A 21,283-nucleotide genomic window follows, 5' to 3' on the forward strand; every position below is an offset into this window, starting at 1 on the left:
TGACTGGGAAGGTTAGTTCCGCCAGAGTGTGGGTAAAGGGACTTGGCACCTAAGCAAGTTAGGTAGTAAGTGTTGATGCTGTGCTGGTTCCCATAAGTGGTTCTGTGTTTATGCTGAGGGGTGAGGGAGGTAAATGGCATCTGCCAGTTCCTCTGGTACCCCAGGGGTCTCTCTGTGAACACTGCCTCTCTGGGACACCCTCTAAGATGAGCAACTAACCTCCCCACTGTGTGCCTCAGGCACTGTTCAGATTGCTTTTTTTATGCTGTATGTGCATGAGCTGTTTGCCCTGACTTTTCTCCACAAGTAGCATCAATATCTTCTGAGCTCTCCCAGAGCCAAGCCCACTGACCTTTAGAATTCCAGATTTTAAGCCTGGCTTGTTGCAAGAACTCATGAAATTTGCTCCCTCTCACTTTCCAAGCCAATTGCTGTGGGGAATCCTTTCCTCCATGTGTTCTTCTGTGTGCTAGTTTGTGTCTTGCCTTTTTCTTGACTGTGGCTCCCTCCCCACTGCAGTAGCCACAGTCCTTTTCTCTCCAAGGCCATGTCTCCACACTTCCTACCTTCTTCGACGTGACCTCTTCTCTACCTTTAGTTGTGGAGTTTGTTCTGCCGATATTCAGATCAATTTCTGGGGTACTTAGGATGATTTGATAGTTATCTAGTTGTGTTCACGGGATGAGGTGAGCTAGGGTTATCCTACTCCAGTGCCATCTTCCCCTCCAATCCTGAATCTTTTTTTCTTAAAGGATGTGATGAAAAAGGGGGCGCCTGGGTGGCGCAGTCGGTTAAGCGTCCGACTTCAGCCAGGTCACGATCTCGCGGTCCGTGAGTTCGAGCCCCGCGTCAGGCTCTGGGCTGATGGCTCGGAGCCTGGAGCCTGTTTCGGATTCTGTGTCTCCCTCTCTCTCTGCCCCTCTCCCGCCCGTTCATGCTCTGTCTCTCTCTGTCCCAAAAATAAATAAAAAACATTAAAAAAAAAATTTAAAAAAAAAAAAAAAAAAAAGGATGTGATGCCAGTGTGCTATTCAACCTTAGGTTCTCTAAGGTAGTACCATTGACTTTGGGATAGCAAAGAACTGGACCTACCAAAGAAACCTTAATTTAGTTTTCATCCCAGTTAAGTATCAAAGGGCAGAATAAATTTGTTAAGAGTGAAGTGTTACATTCAGCTTATTTACAAGAATTGGATTCACAAGAAGTGGATTGAAACTCTCTGTACTGGCTCTATATGTAGAATTGATGGTAGGGGGTTTCTAAGTATTTTTTTATACCGGCAACTGAAATTAAGGACAGAGGTCATAGAAACAATTTTAATGATTATATCAAAATACAGCTATAATCAGTGTATCATGGTGATGACTGACTGGGGAACACCTAGATCCACAGGCCAGTTTTCATATAACTTTAAGGAATTATAACTGTAACACTGTCCTATATATTTACAAAAGAATGCTCTTACTAATTCTGATTTCTCTTTGGAGCTATTAAATTATATAGGTAAATCAAGTCTTGAGTTTAGAGAGCTTATCTATGCTCATTCTTTTTTTTTTTTTTTTTTTTTTTATTTTATTTTTATTTTTTTTTTTTTTGGGACAGAGAGAGACATAGCATGAACGGGGGAGGGCCAGAGAGAGAGGGAGACACAGAATCGGAAACAGGCTCCAGGCTCTGAGCCATCAGCCCAGAGCCTGACGCGGGGCTCGAACTCACGGACCGCGAGATCGTGACCTGGCTGAAGTCGGACGCTTAACCGACTGCGCCACCCAGGCGCCCCTCTATGCTCATTCTTTACATATACAAAGATGTCTCCTAAAGATTGGTTGTTTAAAGCTGCCCTGTTTTGGGGTAGTTTGTAAAATAGCAATATATAACTAATGCATTCAGTATTTTCCCTATAACTAGATTCCTTTCCTCACTTCCACATTTCTTTTTTTTTTTTTAATTTTTTTTTAATGTTTATTTATTTTTGAGACAGAGAGAGACAGAGCATGAATGGGGGAGGGGCAGAGAGACAGGGAGACACAGAATCAGAAGCAGGCTCCAGGCTCTGAGCCATCAGCCCAGAGCCTGACGCGGGGCTCGAACTCACGAACCGTGAGATCGTGACCTGAGCTGAAGTCGGACGCTCAACCGACTGAGCCACCCAGGTGCCCCTCACTTCCACATTTCTACCAAATGTTTCCTATTTACCCAGCATGTAGGAAAGCACTCATGATTCATGAAAATTCCTAGTACAGTGCTATAGTAGATACTTGATTATAAATAAGTAAATACATATATATATATATATATATATATATATATATGTATATGTGTATGTATATATGTGTGTATATATGTATATACAGGTAGTAGGTACATTATAATTCTTTTTGTTATGAAAACAATATAAACATGTAAATTAAAATTTTGAAAAAATAAAAAGAAAGTCAGTTTAACCCACCTAAGGCTTTTTATTTTCATTTTTTGGCATTTCAACTTTGTCATTTCCCTTGCATATTTATTTTACATAGTTTTAGTTGTGTACATGACAATTTTTCTGCTTTTGTTTTCTTGAAGTAAATTCACATAACTTAAAATTCACCAGTTTAACCATTAAAATGTGTACTTCAGGAGCTTCCAGTACATTCATGATGTGTCACCGTCACCACTATATATTACAGAATAGTTTTATTCTAAAAGGAAACACTGTGCCCAATAAGCAATCACCCCCCAGTTCTCCACTCTCCCCAGCTCCAAATAAGCAGTCATTAATCTGCTTTCTGTCTTTATAGATTTGCCTGTTCTGTACATTTCATATAAATGGAATCATATGATATGTGTGTTTTTGTGCCAGCTTCTTTCACTTAGCATAATGTTTTCAAAATTCAAGTGATATTATAGCATATATCACTACGTCATTTATTTTATGTACATTATTTGACAATGTTTTACTGTTTTGAACGTGTAAAAATTGTGATAAAATATACATAACAGAGGCACCTGAGTGGCTCTGTTGGCTAAGCACCCAACTATTGATCTTGGCTCAGGTCATGATCTCGTGGTTTGTGGGATCACCACTGCCTTGGGCTCTGCTGACAGTCAGAGCCTGCTTGGGATTCTCTCTCCCTCTCCCTTTGTCTTTCTGCCCCTGCCCCTTCTCAAGGTAAATAAATAAATTTTAAAAATACATACAACAACATACCATTTTAACTATTTCTGAGTGTACAATTCAGGGTCATTAAGTATATTTGCAAAGTTGTACAGCGATCATCACTGTCCATTGATAGAACTTTTTCATCATGTCAAACAGAAAGTCTACATCAATTAGATAATAATCCTCATTCCTCCCCCCAGCCCCTGCCCATTATTTGTCTATACTTTCTGTCTACATAGGTAACTTATATTAGTAGAATCTTAAAGTATTTATCGTTTTGTGTCTGACTTATTTCACTTAGCATGTTTCTAAAGTTTATCCATGTTGCAGTGTGTACCAGAATTTCGTTTCTTTTTTGGCTGAATAATATTCCACTGTATGTGTACACCATATTTTGGTTATCTTTTTGTCTAATCATGGACACTTAGGTTGTTTCTATTTTTTGGTTGTGAATAATACTGCTGTGAACGTTGATGTACAAGTGTTTGATTTCTTTTTATGGTTGAATCATATGCCATTGTATAGGCATAGTACATCTTGTTTATCCACTTATCACTGTGTTGTTTTGGCTGTTATTATGAGTAATGCTGCTATGAACTCTTACATACAAGTCTTTGAACATCTGTTTTCATTTCTCTTGGGTATATACCTAGGAGTGGAATTGTGGATCATATGGTAATGTTTTGCATTTTAAGGAACAGCCACAGTTTTCCGTAGCAGCTGCACCTTTTTATACTCACATCGGCAAGGTATGAGGGTTTCAATTTCTCTACTTTCTCGCCAACACTTATTTTCCATTTTTATAAATTATAGCCATTTTAGTAAATGTGAAGTGGTATCTCATTATGATTTTGATTTGTATTTCCCTAGTGACTAATGATGTTGAGCTCTTTCCAAGTGCTTCTTGGCCATCTGTGTGTCTTCTTTGGAGAAACTTCTTTCAAGTCATTTGCCTACTTTTTAAAAATTGAGTTTTAATTGAAATATAGTACTGTGTAGGTTTAAGATGTACAACATGTTGATTTGATGAATTCATATATTGTAGTATAATTAGCATCATAGCATAGCTAACACCTCCATTGTGTTACAACCTTGTTTATGGTGAGAACAATTAATATCTAGTCTCTTACAAACTTTGAAATCTATAATATAGTACAGTTGCCTATAATCACCATGCTGTGCGTGGGATCTTCAGGAATTATTTATCTACTAGTTGCAAGTTTGTAGCTTTAAACATTTCCCCAGTCTCCCCCACCCAGCCCCTGGTAACCACCATTCTACACTTTTTCTTTATTAAGATTTTTTTAAATGTTTATTTTTGAGAGAGGGAGAGAGAGAGACAGAGCATGAGTGGGGAAGGGGCCGAGAGAGAGATGGATACACAGAGTCTGAAGCAGGCTCTGAGCAATCAGCACCAGCCTGACGCAGGGCTTGAACTCATGAACCGCAAGATCATGACCTGAGCCAAAGTCCAACACTTAACTGATTGAGACACCCAGGCGCCCCTCTACACTTTGTTTTAATAAGTTTGGTGTTTTTTAGATTTCACATATTATTGATATAATACAGTATGTCTTTCTCTGACTTATCTCACTGACTATAATGCCCTCAAGGCTCATCAATGTTACAAATTCCTTTGCCCATTAAAAAAAAAAAAACTTTTTTTAATGTTTATTCATTTTTGAGAGACAAAGAGAGATAGAGCATGAATGGGGGAGGAGCAGAGAGAAAAGGAGACCCAGAATCTGAAGCAGGCTCCAGACTCTGAGCTGTCAGTACAGAGCCCGACATGAGGCTCGAACTCACTGTGAGATCATGACCTGAGCTGAAGTTGGACACGTAACCGACTGAGCCACCCAGGTGCCCCATCCTTTGCCCATTTTTGCACTAGATTTTTTTGATATTGATTAATGTAATTTAAAATTATGTCATGTACTCTATTTCTGTCATTGTGGTTATTATTTTAATGGCTGCATAATAGTCCATTGAGTTGATGTATTACATTTTAATTTCCTATTCTTTGTCTCTCATTCTTCCTAATTCAACATCAGCTATTTCTCAAAAGGCACCCTGCAGAACACTTGCACCAGGATTACCCAGGTGAACATGTGCATGTGTATATGTGTAGGTTGAGGGGGAGCATGTTAGAAGTTCACATTTGTAGACTTTGCTCTAGACATTGTATATCAGAATGTGTGGGGACATTGTCTTTAAAAACAGTGATACATGGGGGCACCTGGGTGGCTCAGTCAGTTAAGCATCTGACTCCGTCTCAGGTCATGATCTCATGACTTGTGAGTTCGAGCCCCACCTCAGGATCTGTGCTGGAGCCTGCTTCGGATTCTGTGTCTCCCTCTCTCTCTACTCCTCCCCAACTCGTGCTCTCTATCTCTCAAAAATGAATAAAAAATGTTAAAAAATTAAAAAAAATAAAATAAAAACAGTGATACATGTTACTTATAGAAATATTACATATTTTTTAAAACACTGATTTTTCCCTTTAATTCTATCTTTAAGATATTTCCATGTTGACATATATATGTATAGCCAGCTGCATCATCATTTTAATGTCCATGAGTGGGGAAGGGGCAGAGAGAGAGGGAGACACAGAATCTGAAGCAGGCTCCAGGCTCTGAGCTGTTAGCCCAGAACCCGATGTGGGTCTGGAACTCAAAAACCATTAGATTGTGACTTGAGCCGAAGTTGGACACTGACTTGAGCCACCCAGGCACCCCCTTAATGTCCGTATATTTATCGTAGGTGTTTTTTCAAAGAGTTCCATGTTGTAGGACATTTAGATTATTTGTAAGTTTTCATGGTTATAAAACATGTTGCTTGCTTCTCGTATATGCATCTTTAAATACTCAACTGCTTATTTCCTTGGGACAAATCCCTAGATATGCAATTTCTGATCAAAAGTGTGTATTTTTAAAAAGATTTGGTATGTGTTGCCAAGTTGCCCTTGAGAGTTGTTTTCCCAATTTGTATTTACACCAAATGTGTCTTAGTATCTGTTTCTCTACACTCTTGACTTTCTTATTTATGCCCACACTCTTATCATTCTCTTAAATCTTTGACAATACAATAAGCAAGAAATAGTATCTTTTTTATTGTTTTGATTAATTATTTTAATCTTGTGTTGTCTTTTAATGTAATAGATAAAATACTTCATATTATTTTCTTCTGCTAGATTATTCACTTTTTTAGGAGGTATGTTTTTGAGTCTTTTATTTCTTTGTATTTGTCCTTCCTGGAACCTTGTCCTGGATAAGTACTCAGTCAATTTTTATATATTTGATTTGAATTCCCAACAATAGCAGATTCTTCAACTCTCATTTCCAGATTTAGAACATGTAAAATGATTGTTAATCTCTCAGTCCCACCTATACACCGATTCTGACCAGTCAGGAGCTGCATCTTCATGTGGTTCTTAGTTTCATATTAAAAAAAATTAAGAAAGTTAATTTGAATTAATTAAAATGTGGATTTAATATTTGAACAAAGGTTAAGTGAATTCTAATTTATTTAATTGGTTGGCCTGAAAAAGAGAAATGGAAAATGTTATTTAATAAGGTCTCAATTCTGTAAGCAGGTATTACATAGAGGATAGAAGAAACTGAAAGAGTTCTTGCACCTGGAAGAGTTTAAGCTAGGTATAATAAAAATAATCTCAGTGTGGTTGTTATGAGACATTAAAATAAATTCTCTGGTGGAAGTTAAGGGTTTTCTGAAAATCTATCTCCCTCTGAATGGTCCAGGTGCAATCTTTTTATGGAATGGGAACCTATGAGTTCTTCAAGGATTGGGCTGGGGCTTTCTTTATTTTATTTTATTTTTTTATCTCTTAAGACCAGAACCAAATTTAGGTTCTGGCTACCACACATATAGCTGCCCAGAATGTTTACTTACAAGTGTTCCTAAGTAATCAATAGCAATGTACTAATATGGAGAAAGTCCTGTTTTCCAAAATGCCTCTCAGGAAAAAAAGTAAATATGATAGGAAGGAATACGACCCTTGGAATGGTAGAGAGGCCACTAGTGGGGTATTTATGGGGAACATGAAACAGTAACAAAAGCTGTTAAACTCTTTTCTAAGGAAAGCGTGTCTAGTTATGTATTTCCCAAGAAAGGTAAGTCCAGTTCTTATTTTGTTGAGTGGCAAGTACCTTTTAGGGCCAGAATTGAATTATTTTGATCAATAGAAGGGAATACATACCACCAGAAGTCCTCGTTGTGGTCCCTCTCTGAGCAGAGAACAGCCTCTTTGATGTGGAATGAAGGCATTGTGGCGGGATCTGGATATGATCTAAGAATAGGAGAATAGGAGATCGAGGAATGGAGGTTACATTTTGAAGAATCCAGAATTCTGTCTTAGATATATTATATTTGAAATGGCACATTCAAACAGCTTTGATACTTTTAAATAGATTTGTCATGATTCGACTTGGTACCCTCTTGGGAAAAATCAAATCTTATGAATTGGAATTATGGTAGCAATGTTTTTTTAATTTTTTTTTAACGTTTTTATTTATTTTTGAGACAGAGAGAGACAGAGCATGAACGGGGGAGGGGCAGAGAGAGAGGGAGACACAGAATCTGAAACAGGCTCCAGGCTCTGAGCTGTCAGTCCAGAGCCCGACGCGGGGCTCGAACCCACGAACCGTGAGATCGTGACCTGAGCCGAAGTCGGACACTCAACCGACCGAGCCACCCAGGCGCCCCGGTAACAATTTTTCAAAGAAAATTTATGTGGGTCATTTTATATTTTAATCTTAGCTTTTCCAAAACTGACATTTACTCTTTTTTAATTAAAAATTTAAATAAACAGATATAATATAGATACATGGGTAACTCATTACAATTTTTTCTGCATTATTTAGTTTGAACATTTACATATACCACATAGTTAATGGATTATATTTTTAGTTATGCAAAGGGCAACTGAGGATTGTGAACCTACTCCTGTCTCTGAGCATTTCCCCTATAAACACTGTTCCAGGTTTGGTGTGTTTGCTCTCTGATCATTTAAGGAGTGTGACTTGTTTGCTCAACTATATGATTTTATTTATTTATTTATTTATTTATTTATTTTTCAATATATGAAGTTTATTGTCAAATTGGTTTCCATACAACACCCAGTGCTCATCCCATAAGGTGCCCTCCTCAATACCCATCACCCACCCTCCCCTCCCTCCCACCCCCCATCAACCCTCAGTTTGTTCTCTTATGCTTTGGCTCTCTTCCACTCTCACCTCTTTTTTTTTTCCTTCCCCTCCCCCATGGGTTTCTGTTATTTCTCAGGATCCACATAAGAGGAAACCACATGGTATCTGTCTTTCTCTGTATGGCTTATTTCACTTAGCATAACAATCTCCAGTTCCATCCACGTTGCTACAAAGGGCCATATTTCATTCTTTCTCATTGCCACGTAGTACTCCATTGTGTATATAAACCACAATTTCTTTATCCATTTATCTCAACTGTATGATTTTAATAAAGTCTTGAGAGGAAGAGAAGATAAGGCTGTGCTCAATTTGTCATCTTTACCTGATTCTTAATATTTTCTTGATAAGTCATGTTGCATAGTTTTAATACTCAGATCTTATATAGTTATATGGGCAAATGAAAAAAAAATGAGAAACTAATATATTGTGAGAGAGATAGTGTTTTAAAAGGCATTTGTATCTAATTTCATACTCTATCAGAAGAATATCTTGATTACAAAACTGCCCATTTTTGTGTTGTTGGCTCATTATTCAAGTAAATACGTAGTACGATTTAGGACCATTCTGTTACTGAGGAGCTTTGAAATGAAGAGTTACGTTTTTATCCTAAAACTGTGCATTTTTAATTAGAAAGTTAAGTCAATAATAAGAAGTGCTTAACATGCCAAAAGGACTTCTCAGTTTGGGTGGAATTAGTAACATGAAGTTTTTACTGATCAAGAGGATAAAGTCAACAAAGTTGTAAGAATTATGATTTTTGAGATTTTATGACACTTTTTTTCCTAAGACCACATTACATGTAGATGCTCAAATAAGACTTTACCTTAACTGACTAAATATCTTTATTCAACATAGTATTGGAAGTCTTAGCCTCTCCAATCAGACAACACGAAGAAATAAAAGGCATCCAAATCGCCCAGGAGGAGATCAAACTTTCACTCTTCGCAGATGACATGATACTCTATATGGAAAACCCAAAAGATTCCACCAAAAAACTGCTAGAACTGATCCATGAATTCAGCAAAGTCACAGGATATAAAATCAATGCACAGAAATCAGTTGCATTCCTATACACCAACAATGAAGCAACAGAAAGAGAAATCAAGGAATCGATCCCATTTACAATTGCACCAAAAATCATAAAATACCTAGGAATAAATCTAACCAAAGAGGTGAAAAATCTATACACTGAAAACTATAGAAAGCTTATGAAAGAAAGCTTATGAAAGAAACACAACAAAATGAAAAAAGATTCCATGCTCCTGGATAGGAAGAACAAATACTGTTAAAATGCCAATACTACCCAAAGCAATCTACATATTCAATGCAATCCCTATCAAAATAACACCAGCATTCTTCACAGAGCTAGAACAAGTAATCCTAAAATTTGTATGGAACCAGAAAAGACCCCAAATAGCCAAAGCAATCTTGAAAAAGAAAACGAAAGCCAGAGGCATCACAATCCTGGACTTCAAGCTACACTACAAATCTGTAATCATCAATACAGTATAGTACTGGCACAAACACAGGCACTCGGATCAACGGAACAGAATAGACCCACAAATGTATGACCGACTAATCTTTGGCAAAGCAGGAAAGAATATCCAATGGAATAAAGACAGTCTCTTCAGCAGGTGGTGCTGGGAAACCTGGACAGCGACATGCAGAAGAATGAACCTGGACCACTTTCTTACACCATGCACAAAAATAAACTCAAAATGGATGAAAGACCTAAATGTAAGACAGGAAGCCATCAAAATCCTCGAGGAGAAAGCAGGCAAAAACCTCTTTGATCTTGGCCGCAGCAACTTCTTACTCAACATGTCTCCAGAGGCAAGGGAAACAAAAGCAAAAATGAACTATTGGGACCTCATCAAAATAAAAAGCTTCTGCACAGTGAAGGAAACAATCAGTAAAACTAAAGGCAACCGACAGAATGGGAGAAGATATTTGCAAATGACATATCAGATAAAGGGTTAGTATCCAAAATCCATAAAGAACTTATCAAACTCAACACCCAAAAAACAAATAATCCAGTGAAGAAATGGGCAAAAGACATGAACAGACACTTCTCCAAAGAAGACATCCAGGGGCGCCTGGGTGGCGCAGTCGGTTAAGCGTCTGACTTCAGCCAGGTCACGATCTCATGGTCCGTGAGTTCGAGCCCCACGTCAGGCTCTGGGCTGATGGCTCAGAGCCTGGAGCCTGTTTCCGATTCTGTGTCTCCCTCTCTCTCTGTCCCTCCCCCATTCATGTTCTGTCTCTCTCTGTCCCAAAAAATAAAATAAACGTTGAAAAAAAAAAAAAAGAAGACATCCAGATGGCCAACCGACACATGAAAAAATGCTCAACATCACTCATCATCAGGGAAATACAAATCAAAACCACAGTGAGATACCACCTCACACCTGTCAGAATGGCTAACATTAACAACTCAGGCAAGAACAGATGTTGGCGAGGATGCGGAGAAAGAGGATCTCTTTTGCATTGTTGGTGGGAATGCAAGCTGGTGCGGCCACTCAGGAAAACGGTATGGAGATTCCTCAAAAAATTAAAAATAGAACTACCCTATGACTCAGCAATTGCACTACTAGGTATTTATCCAAGGGATACAGGTGTGCTGTTTCGAAGGGACACATGCACCCCAATGTTTATAGCAGCACTATCAACAATAGCCAAAGTATGGAAAGAGCCCAAATGTCCATCGATGGATGAATGGATAAAGAAGAAGCGGTACATATATACAATGGAGTATTACTCAGCAATGAAAAAGAATGAAACCTTGTCATTTGCAACTACGTGGATGGAACTGGAGGGTATTATGCCAAGCAAAATTAGTCATTCAGAGATAGACAAATATCATATGACTTCACTCATATGAGAACTTTAAGAGACAAAACAGATGAACATAAGGGAAGGGAAGCAAGAATAATACAAAAACAGGGAGGGGGACAAACCATAAGAGACTCTTAAATATGAAGAACAAACAGAGGTTTACTGGAAAGGGTGTGGGAGAGGGGATGGGCTAAATGAGTAAGGGGCATTAAGGAATCTACTCCTGAAATCATTGTTGCACTATATGCTAACTAATTTGAATGTAAATTAAAAAAAATAAAATTAACAACAAAAAAAAACTTTAGGAAAAAAAAAAAGTAAAGGGATGGAGAAAAATCTATCACCAATTGGATATCAAAGGAAAGCCAGGGCAGCAATACCTATATTGGAAAAATAGACTTTAAAACAATGACTCCAACAAGAGGCAAAAAAGGACTCTATATAATCATAAAGGGGACAATCCAACAAGAATATATAACATTTGTAAATATTTATGTACCCAACATGAAAGTACCCAAATACATAAAACAGTTAATAACAAACATAAATAATCAATAGTAATATAATAATATTAGGGAACTTTAATACCCCACTTACATCAATGGACAAATCACCTAAGCAGAAAATCAACAAGGAAACAATGGCTTTGAATGACACCCTGGGCCAGATGGATTTAACAGATAAGTTCAGAATATTCCATACTAAAACAGTAGAATACACATTCTTTTCAAGTGCACATGGAACACTCTTCAGAACAGATCACGTATTAGGCCACAAAACAAGCCTCTTAAATTTACAAAGATTGAAGTCATACAATGCATCCTTTCTGACCACAACGCTGTAACTCTAGAAATGGACCACAAGAAAAAATCTGGAAAGACCACAAATACGTGGAGGTTAAATAACATGCTACTAAATAAAAAATAGGTCAACCAGGAAATCAAAAAAGAAATTAAAAGTACATGGAAACAAATGAAAATGAAAACACAACATTCCAAAAAACTTTGGGATGCAGCAAAAGTAGTCCTAGGATGTAAATATATAGCAAAGCATGCTTACCTTAAGAGCAAGAAAAATCTCAAATAAACAACCTAAGCTTACACCTAAATGAGCTAGAATAACAACAAACAAAACGTAAAATCAGAAGAAGGAAGGAAATAATAAATCTTAGAGCAGCAATTAATGATACAGAAACTAAAACAACAATAGAACAGATCAGTGAAACCAGGAAATGGTTCTTTGAAAAAAAAATCAGTAAAATTGATAAACCTCTAGCCAGATTTATCAAAAAAAAAAAAAAAAGAGAGAGAAAGGATGCAAGTAAATAAAATCACAAATGAGGAGAAATAACAAACACCAGAGAAATACAAATAATTGTAACATATTATAAAAAACTATATGCCAACAAATTGGACAACCTAGAAGAAATGGATTAATTCCTAGAAACATATAAGTTACCAAAACTGAAACAAGAGAAAATAGAAAATTTCAACAGACAAATTACCAGCAAAAAAATTGAATCAGTAACCACATATCTCCCAACAAACAAAAGTCCAAAGCCAGACGGCTTCCCAGGGGAATTCTACCAGACATTTAAAGAAGAGTTAGTACCTAGAGTGCCTGGGTGGCTCAGTATGTTATGTGTCCGACTTCAGCTCCAGTCACCATCTCCCGGTTTGTGAGTTCAAGCCCCACGTTGGGCTCTGTACTGACAGCTCAGAGCCTGGAGCCTGCTTCGGATTCTGTGTTTCCCTCTCTCTCTGCCCCCCCTCCCATTCATGTGCGTTCTCTCTCTCTCAAAAATAAACATTAAAAAATTTTACAGAAGAGTTAATACCTATTCTTGTCAAACTATTCTAAAAAAATAGAAAATGAAGGCAAAATTCCCATTTAATTCTATGATGCCAGCATTACCCTGATACCAAAACCAGATAAACATACCATAAAAAAAAGAGAACTACAAACTAATATTTCTGATGAATATACATGTAAAACTCCTCAACAAAATATTAGGAAACCAAATTCAAAACTACATTTAAGAAATCATTCACTACAATGAAGTGAAATTTATTCCTGAGTTGCAAGGGTGGTTCAATATTTGCAAATCAATCAACGTGATACAGCACATCAATAAGGGAAAGCATAAGAACTATATGATCATTTCAATAGATGCAGAAAAAGCATTTGACAAAGTACAACATCCATTCATGATAAAAACCTTCAACAAGGTAGGTTTAAAGGGAACATACCTCATCATAGTAACAGCTAACATCATCCTCAATGGAGAAAAACTGAGAGCCTTTCCCCTAAGGTCAGGAAGAAACAAGGCTGTCCACTCTCACCCCTTTTATTCAACATAATACTGGAAGTCCTAGCCACAACAGTCAGATAAGATAAAGAAGTAAAAGGCATCTAAATTGGTAAGGAAGAAGGAAAACTTTCACTGTTAGCTAGTGAATGTCTATAACAGTATTAGCTAGTTATGTCTATAACATGACACCATATATAGAAAACCTGAAAGACTCCACCAAAAACTGAGAACTGACAAACAAATTCAGTAAAGTTACAGGATACAAAATCAACATACCAAAATCTGTTGCATTTCTATACATCAATAGCAAAGCAGCAGAAAAAGAAATTAAGAAAACAATCCAATTTACAACTGCAACAAAATAATAAGATAACTAGGAGTAAATCTAACCTAGAGGTGAAAGATCTATACTCTGAAAACTATAAAATGCTGATAAAAGAAATTGAGGACGACACAAAGAAATGGAAAGACATTACATGTTCCTGTACTGGAAGAACAAACACTGTTAAAATGTCTATGCTACCAAAAGCAATCTATACATTTAATGCAATACTTATCAAAATACCAAAAGCATTTTTCACAGAACAAACAAAAAAAAAACAATTCTAAAACCTATATTGAACCACAAAAGACCCCAAATAGCCAAAGCAATCTTGAAAAACAAAAACAAAGCTGGAGGCATAGCAATTCCAGACTTTAAGTTATTATTACAAAGCTGTAGTGATCCAAACAGTATGGTACTGGCACAAAAGCAGACACACAGATCAGTGGAACAGAATAGAAAATCCAGAATTAAACCCACAATTATATGGTCAATTAATCATAAACAAAGCAGAAAAGAATATCCAGTGAGTAAAAGACAATCTCTGCAACAAATGATGCTGGGAAAACCAGGCAGCCAGACGCAGAAGAATGAACCTGGACCACTTACACCATACACAAAAATAAATGGATTTTTTTATTAAAATGGATTAAAGACCTAAATGTGAGACCTAAAGCCATAAAAATACTAGAAGAAAGCACAGACAGTAATTTCTCTGACATCAGCATAGCAAGTTTTTTCTAGATAGGTCCCCTGAGGCAAAGGAAACAAAAGCAAAAATAAACTATTGGGACTACATCAAAATAAAAAGCTCCTGCACAGCAAAACAATCAACAAAAGTAAAAGGCAACCTACAGAATAATAGAATATATTTTCAAATGACATATGTGATAAAGAATTAGTATCCAAAATATATAAAGAACTTCTAAAACTCAACACCCCCCCCCCAAAAAAATAATCCAATTTAAAAATGGGCAGGAGACATAAACAGACATTTCTCCAAAGAAGATATACAGATGGCCAGCAGACACATGAAAAGATGCTCATCATCACTTATCATCAGGGAAATGCAAATCAAAACTACAGTGAGATATAACCTCACACAGGTCAGACCAGGTAAAATCAAAAACGTAAGAAACAACAGGTGTTGGCAAGGGTGTGGAGAAACAGAAACCCTCTTACATTGTTGTTGAGAATACCAACTGGTGCAATCACTCCAGAAAACAGGGGGTGGGAGGTCCTCAAAAAGTTTAAAAGAGTACTGCCCTACACTCCAGCAATTGCATTACTGGCATTAATGGAAAGAATACAAACAGATTGAAAGGGATACATGCACCTGTATGCTAAATATTTGGTTATCTACAATAGCCAAATTAGGGAAGCAACCCAGTGACCATCAACTGATGAATGGATAAAGAAGATGTGGTATATAATTACAATGGAATGTTATTCAGCCATTAAAAAAAAATGAAATCTTGCCATTTGTGGTGACAAGGATGGAACGAGACTACTATGCTAAGCAAAATAAGTCAGTCAAGGAAAGAAAAATACCATATGATTTCACCATATGTGGAAGTTAAGAAACAAAACAAACAAGCAAAGGGCAAGAGAGAGAGAGAGAGAGAGGCAAACCAAGAAACAGACTCTTAACTGCAGAGAACAAACTGATGGCTACCAGAGGGGAGTAGCGTGGGGGAACCGGTGCAATAGATGATCGGTATTAAGGATTGCACTTGTGATGAGCCTTGGGTAATTAAAATAAAAACTTCTTAAAAAATGATTAATGTATCAAATTTACTGCATACTTTAAAAGTACAAATCATCTTTAATTTTGATGCCACCCACTAATAAAGTTCTATTCTAAGAAAGAAAGAAAGAAAGAAAGAAAGAAAGAAAGAAAGAAAGAAAGAAAGAAAGAAAGAAAGAAAAAGAAGATTCTGTTCTTTTTCAATTTCTTAATTCTTAACTGGCATGGCATTAGGGGGCCAATTAGGTAGGAAAACCCTATAAATAAGTTGCTCTAGTGCTCAGTAGGATATATCTCCAATCTTCCTCGAACATATATTTGTAAGTAATATGATGACTATAAAGCAACACACAATTAATTGTTTAGGCTTCAAATGTCATTCACTATGCAGCAATTCCATAATTATTTCCATCACTTTTCATGATGCCTGTAATTTACCAGCTAAACCTTCATGAGGTTTTGTTGCCAAAAACTTAGTAAAATTTTGTGGCCAATTTGAACTAAGTTCCCTAACATATGTTGTCTAAAATGTACAGTTAGAGTTATTCTGCAATCAATAAGAATTAAATTCAAAAAACCTGAATGATGGCTAAGCCTCTAAAACTATGCAGTTGCTGCCAACTCTTTTTCTTTCAAATGAGGTACAAAAGCATGTAAGGCAGCTAAGGTAAAATTTCCAGACTCTGCTCACCTCTCACCAATTACTATGTATGTGTTTTGTGTGGGATGTCCATAAAAATACAATTGTGTAACAGAAAGAGCAGGGATTTAGAGAGAATCTGAATGACCCAGCTTGAGTTACATGGTAGGCAGGATTCTAATATGGCTCCCAAGATCCCAGCCCCAGCTATTGGTACACACCCTATATAATCCCCCTCACTGGAGCTGGAATTGTGAATAAAATGCAATAGTTACTTCTGCAATTACATTATAATACATAAAACTCCACTGTAGTAAACTAAAGAGTAATTCTTCTGATGGCCTTAAAGAAGCAAACTACCATGCTGTAGACAGGGCCACATGATAAGGTACAACCTCTAACAGCTGAGAATGGTCCTCCACTGACAGCTAACAAGTCCTACAACCACAGAAGCTGAATTCTGCCAACAACTAGTGACCTTGGAAGAGGACCCCAAGCCCTTGATGAGACCAAAGTCCCAGTCACCATCTTGAAATCTGGTCAGACCCTGACAGCAGAGAACCTAGTCAACCTACAACCACACTCATGACCACATTCCTGACACAAATAGAAACTGTGAAATAATAAGTTCATGGTGTTTTAAGTCACTAAATTTTTTGTAATTTGTTTTGTAGGAAAAAAAAAAAAAAAAAAAAATATATATATATATATATATATATATATATATATGTGTGTCACATGATTACCGCTTAGAAAGAAGAGGTGGGATACCTTGATTAACAGCTGAAGTAAGGCTGTATCCAATGAAGGTGAAGTGGTCCTCTTCAAGCACAAATGAAGTGTCATCATCAGTTGGGGGGGATGGATACTGGAATAAAGAAAAACAAAAATAATCCACCACAATATATTAATTTTCTGATATCTCATAGGCCTTCAACATTCAACTCACAACCCTCTCCCACTATTGACTCTATTGCCATATACACACTCCTTGATCTACATGCCATTGAGCCAGAGACCAACAAAGAATACATGAAGGCAACAAAATCTAGTAACACTGGGCAAACATAACAAATTAGTCTTAAATCTACCACTAATTAGCTACATGACCTTGGGCAAGCCATTCATGGGCCAGTTTCCTGTCTATAAAAAAAAGGGGGGTGGGGATTGGACTAGCTTTAACGTCTCTTCCAACATTAAAACTGTATGAATTTTTCGTTCAAAAAAAGAAGAAAAAAAAAACACCACTGGGGCAACTGGGTGGCTCAGCTGGTTGAGCATCTGACTCTTGATTTCTGCTTGGGTCATGATTCCAGGGTCATGGGATCAAGCCCTGGGTTGGGATCCTCACCGAGCATACAGCCTGCTTAAGATTCTCTCTCTCTCTCTCTCTCTCTCTCTCTCTCTCTCTCTCTCTCCCTCTCCCTCTCCCTCTCCCTCTCCCTCTGCCCCTCTACCCCTGCTCACATGCTCTTTCTCCCTCTCAAAAAAAAAAAAAAAAACCACCAAAATAATTCAAAGTAAATTTTGATTGCTATAAAAAGAGCCAATACTGCTCCTAAAACATAACCCCTCCCCTCAGTATTCTGCCTCTAAAAGTGGCATCAAGAAAGGTTTTAGAGAAAGCCATAAGATATTTGCCTTCCACACCCAAATTGTTTAATAAAAGCTACCACATAAACGAATCTGGGGGTAGTTTAGAGGGAGAGGCAATCAGAATCACGAGGGGACCTTTGTAGAGTAAAATGTCCACGAATGAAAATCAACGTTTTAGGTTGCTACTGTGAATCATAATACATTTATGTTATAATTATGTTGGAAACATGTATTTTACTTCTTTTTCCCTTACCTGCCATTTATTGCGTTAAATGGCATTGCTAAAGACCTAAAGTTGCAACTGAAAGAATTCATTTGTAAATTCACACTTTGTGAAAACACCTATAATAATTTTTGATCTCTTGGATCATTTTCACAACATGATAAATCAGAAAAAAAAGCAATTTCATTTTCTGAAAACCTACAGTAACTCAAATAAGCTGAAAATTAAATGTTAATGTAGTTATTTCACTTCTGAAATGTTGCAAAGAAATTTTAATCACAGTTGTTCTCACCAAATACATATTAACTGTGTAACAGATTCTTTTCCTTTGCAGTCTTCTCTTCCCAACAAAAATAAACCAAAAAATGAACAAGAAACCCTCAGAGTAGATTTCTCAGTTAAATTATGGTAACCATAATAAATTCCCATTACTGTCAAGCTTTTAAGTGAAGACAATTCCTAAAAGGGGAAGGGGAGGTTAAGGAAGAAAAAGGGCTTTCAGTAAATACTATCATTCAACTGCACAGAAGAAAAAATTTTTAAGAAGACTTCCAAATCAAGATACAATTAATATAATAGTAAGATTAAATGATAGGTTATTTCACAGCACATGTAGAATCTAAGAACAAGGTATTATTTCTTCTTGGATAGTCTCTATTGGAAAGGTGCCAAATAAAGTTCACATGTATGGTTTAACTTATGCCTGGGATTGTCAGGAGTGACTTTGTTCCGGTATAGTATTCATAGAGAAATTGGGACCATTCCTGTAGCTTTGTCAAATTAAAAACAGACAAATAAATAAATAAATAAATAAATAAATAAATAAATAAATAAAAATTCTAAAAACAATCTCAAACTAGATAAAAAATTTTTCTTATAATTCTTATTTTGTTCCCCTTTAAATCCGTTTAGACACTTAGCACCGTAATTTAGTTAAAAGAAACAGTACGAAAAAAAAAAAATAGTATGGAAAATTCTCAAAGAAATTCACGTATCAAGTGAGTTCACTTAACATCCAGGTTTCCAAAAGGCAAGGATTTGCCTTCCTGAGGTACCACTATGAGATGCATACATGGTGAAGTCTCTTTCCATGAACGCTGTTAGAATTTTAAAAGTTTAAATTTAAAAAGAAATTTAGAAATTTAGTAAAAGTCTACCTCTTCTTTTTTCCCAAATCTTGCATCAACCATTTGATGCCCGGGGTGGGAGGGCGAGGGCGTATCTCCACGTGCGCGGGTAAGAAACTGCGCTTGCACCCTGGAGTCCGCCGCACCCACCCACGCGCCACAATCCCGGGCCTCTGTTCCCTAAGGTAGGCGGCATAGAATGGACCTACCCGGTCTTAGAGCTTCAACAAAGTAAACCAAAAAAAGAACCTAGCGCTGAAGGGAGGAAACTAATGATACTTAAAGGCAGAATGCAGACCTAATGCGCAGAACTTGGTTTTCAAACCACTTTCCAGGCTCCTCAACACTTGACAGCTGGGACCACACTTAGGGCCCGATTTCTTCCAGCAGGGCTCAACGGTAAAGCGATCCCTGGGGCCGGGGGCGGGTAATGAAAGATGGCTGTTTGGGGAGGGGCTCGGCAGAGTTGAGCCCACACGTAGCAGTATGACTCCTCACGCCTCCCTCCATGCCGCACAGAGGAGGGCTCGAGGCGTCGCGGCCAACGCGGGAACGCAGAACACGCACACCCCGCAGAAATAGAAATTTTCCAGAGCGCGGGCCCGCAGAACTGAACAGAAGTCTTTGTTTCACAGCTCTCTCGATGACCTAATGAGGAAGGGGGAGGGCAAAAATCAGGTCAGTGACCAGAAGCCAAACAAGTTTGCGATTTTCGTAATGCAGCGAAGGCAAGGGTTTCCCAGGCCTCCTATTTAAAAGAGTCTACTTAAACTCCTTCAGGGAGTTTCTATTTCTTAGCTTCCACGATGTAATTCACGAAAGCTGTCCGGTCAGCCTCCGACGCCTCTCTAAACCGAGCTCAGGGAGTCTGTAGGCTCCGCCTCTTGGTGGGCATGGCGCGCCTGCGCGTAGTTATTGTACTAAAGTATTTGTGCCTGCGCATCGTCTCCGTGGCAGCGATGGCCGAGTGGTTAAGGCGTTGGACTTGAAATCCAATGGGGTCTCCCCGCGCAGGTTCGAACCCTGCTCGCTGCGGAAGCGGGTGGCTTCCTTTTTCCCTTCTTAAATATACACCTTAAAACAATAACCTTTATTTGAAATATACACCTTAAAACAATAACCTTTGCTTGAACTGCTGCATTTCCCATTCCTGCGAGCTAAATGGCTCACCTACAAAGTTTAATGTGTCAAAAGAAAAACCAATACGTTGCAGTGCTCCAAACATGTATTTACGCTAAAGAGAAAAATCCTTTGTCGTAGCCGGCAAGGTAATGGTTTCAGAAACTTGGTCTTCAATGTGAAGGCAAGTTCGCGAAATATAAATAAAATAAGGTAAATATTGTCACAATGTTTTGGGCTATCACAGCCCAGACAAGCTATCATATGAAAACTGATGGCGAGTGTGGTAACGGGTTAAATAAGTGATAAGCACAAGGTGGTGAATGAAAGTGTTAAATCACTATATTGTTCACCAGAAACTAATAGAATATTGTTAACTATCCTGGAATTAAAATAACTTAAGAAAAATAAAATAAAAATAAAACTGATGACAAGCTTAATGCCACCTCTTTTTCAATCCCAGAATCACCTTCAATAGTTGCCCCACTGCATCCAGAAGTGGTATGAATTGAGAAACAATAAAAAAAAATTTTAAGTTTGACTTCTATAGCATGATAGTTACATCCACAGAATGGAACACCATGCATGTAGCCACTAAAATGATAGTGATGACATGAGAAGGCCTTCTCAGTTTTGCCAAATCCAAAATGTTGGACAGACTAGAAAACAATATATATAATGATCACATTTTTGTTAAACTATTTATAGAATCATTTTTATGGCAAGAATGGGACAAAAACACTAGGGGCTGGAAAGAAATAATCACAATGTTAGCACTAATTATTATCTCTGGGTAGTGGAATTTGGAAAGATTTTAATAGTTTTAACAGTTTTTTGCTTAACATTGTAAAATGTGTGTATTATTTAAAAAGAAATTTGTGTGGGTGTCTGGGTGGGTGGCTCAGTCGGTTAAGTGTCTGGCTTCGGCTCAGGTCATGATCACAGAGTCCTGAGGTCAAGCCCCGCGTCAGGCTCTGTGCTGACAGCCCAGATCCT

General features: G+C 37.5%; 1 protein-coding gene and 1 non-coding gene across 2 annotated transcripts in view; one reads left to right on the forward strand and one right to left on the reverse strand.

Moving 5' to 3' along the window:
* CTNNA3 (catenin alpha 3) overlaps nucleotides 1-19,994 on the reverse strand; it is a 1,807,132-nt gene extending 1,787,138 nt beyond the window's left edge. Inside the window, exons 1-2 of the mRNA XM_058696469.1 lie at nucleotides 19,467-19,994; nucleotides 16,994-17,090 (exon numbers count right to left, since the gene is read on the reverse strand). The gene's annotated coding sequence lies outside the window, so the exon portion shown is untranslated. The remainder of the gene's footprint in view (nucleotides 1-16,993; nucleotides 17,091-19,466) is intronic.
* Nucleotides 19,995-20,121: 127 nt separating this feature from the next.
* On the forward strand, nucleotides 20,122-20,203 carry TRNAS-UGA (transfer RNA serine (anticodon UGA)). The gene has a single exon. It is a non-coding gene; the product is annotated as a tRNA-Ser (tRNA).
* Nucleotides 20,204-21,283: the final 1,080 nt, after the last annotated feature.

Source organism: Neofelis nebulosa, chromosome 13 (genome assembly GCF_028018385.1).
Source record: "Neofelis nebulosa isolate mNeoNeb1 chromosome 13, mNeoNeb1.pri, whole genome shotgun sequence".
Lineage (NCBI taxonomy): Eukaryota > Metazoa > Chordata > Mammalia > Carnivora > Felidae > Neofelis > Neofelis nebulosa.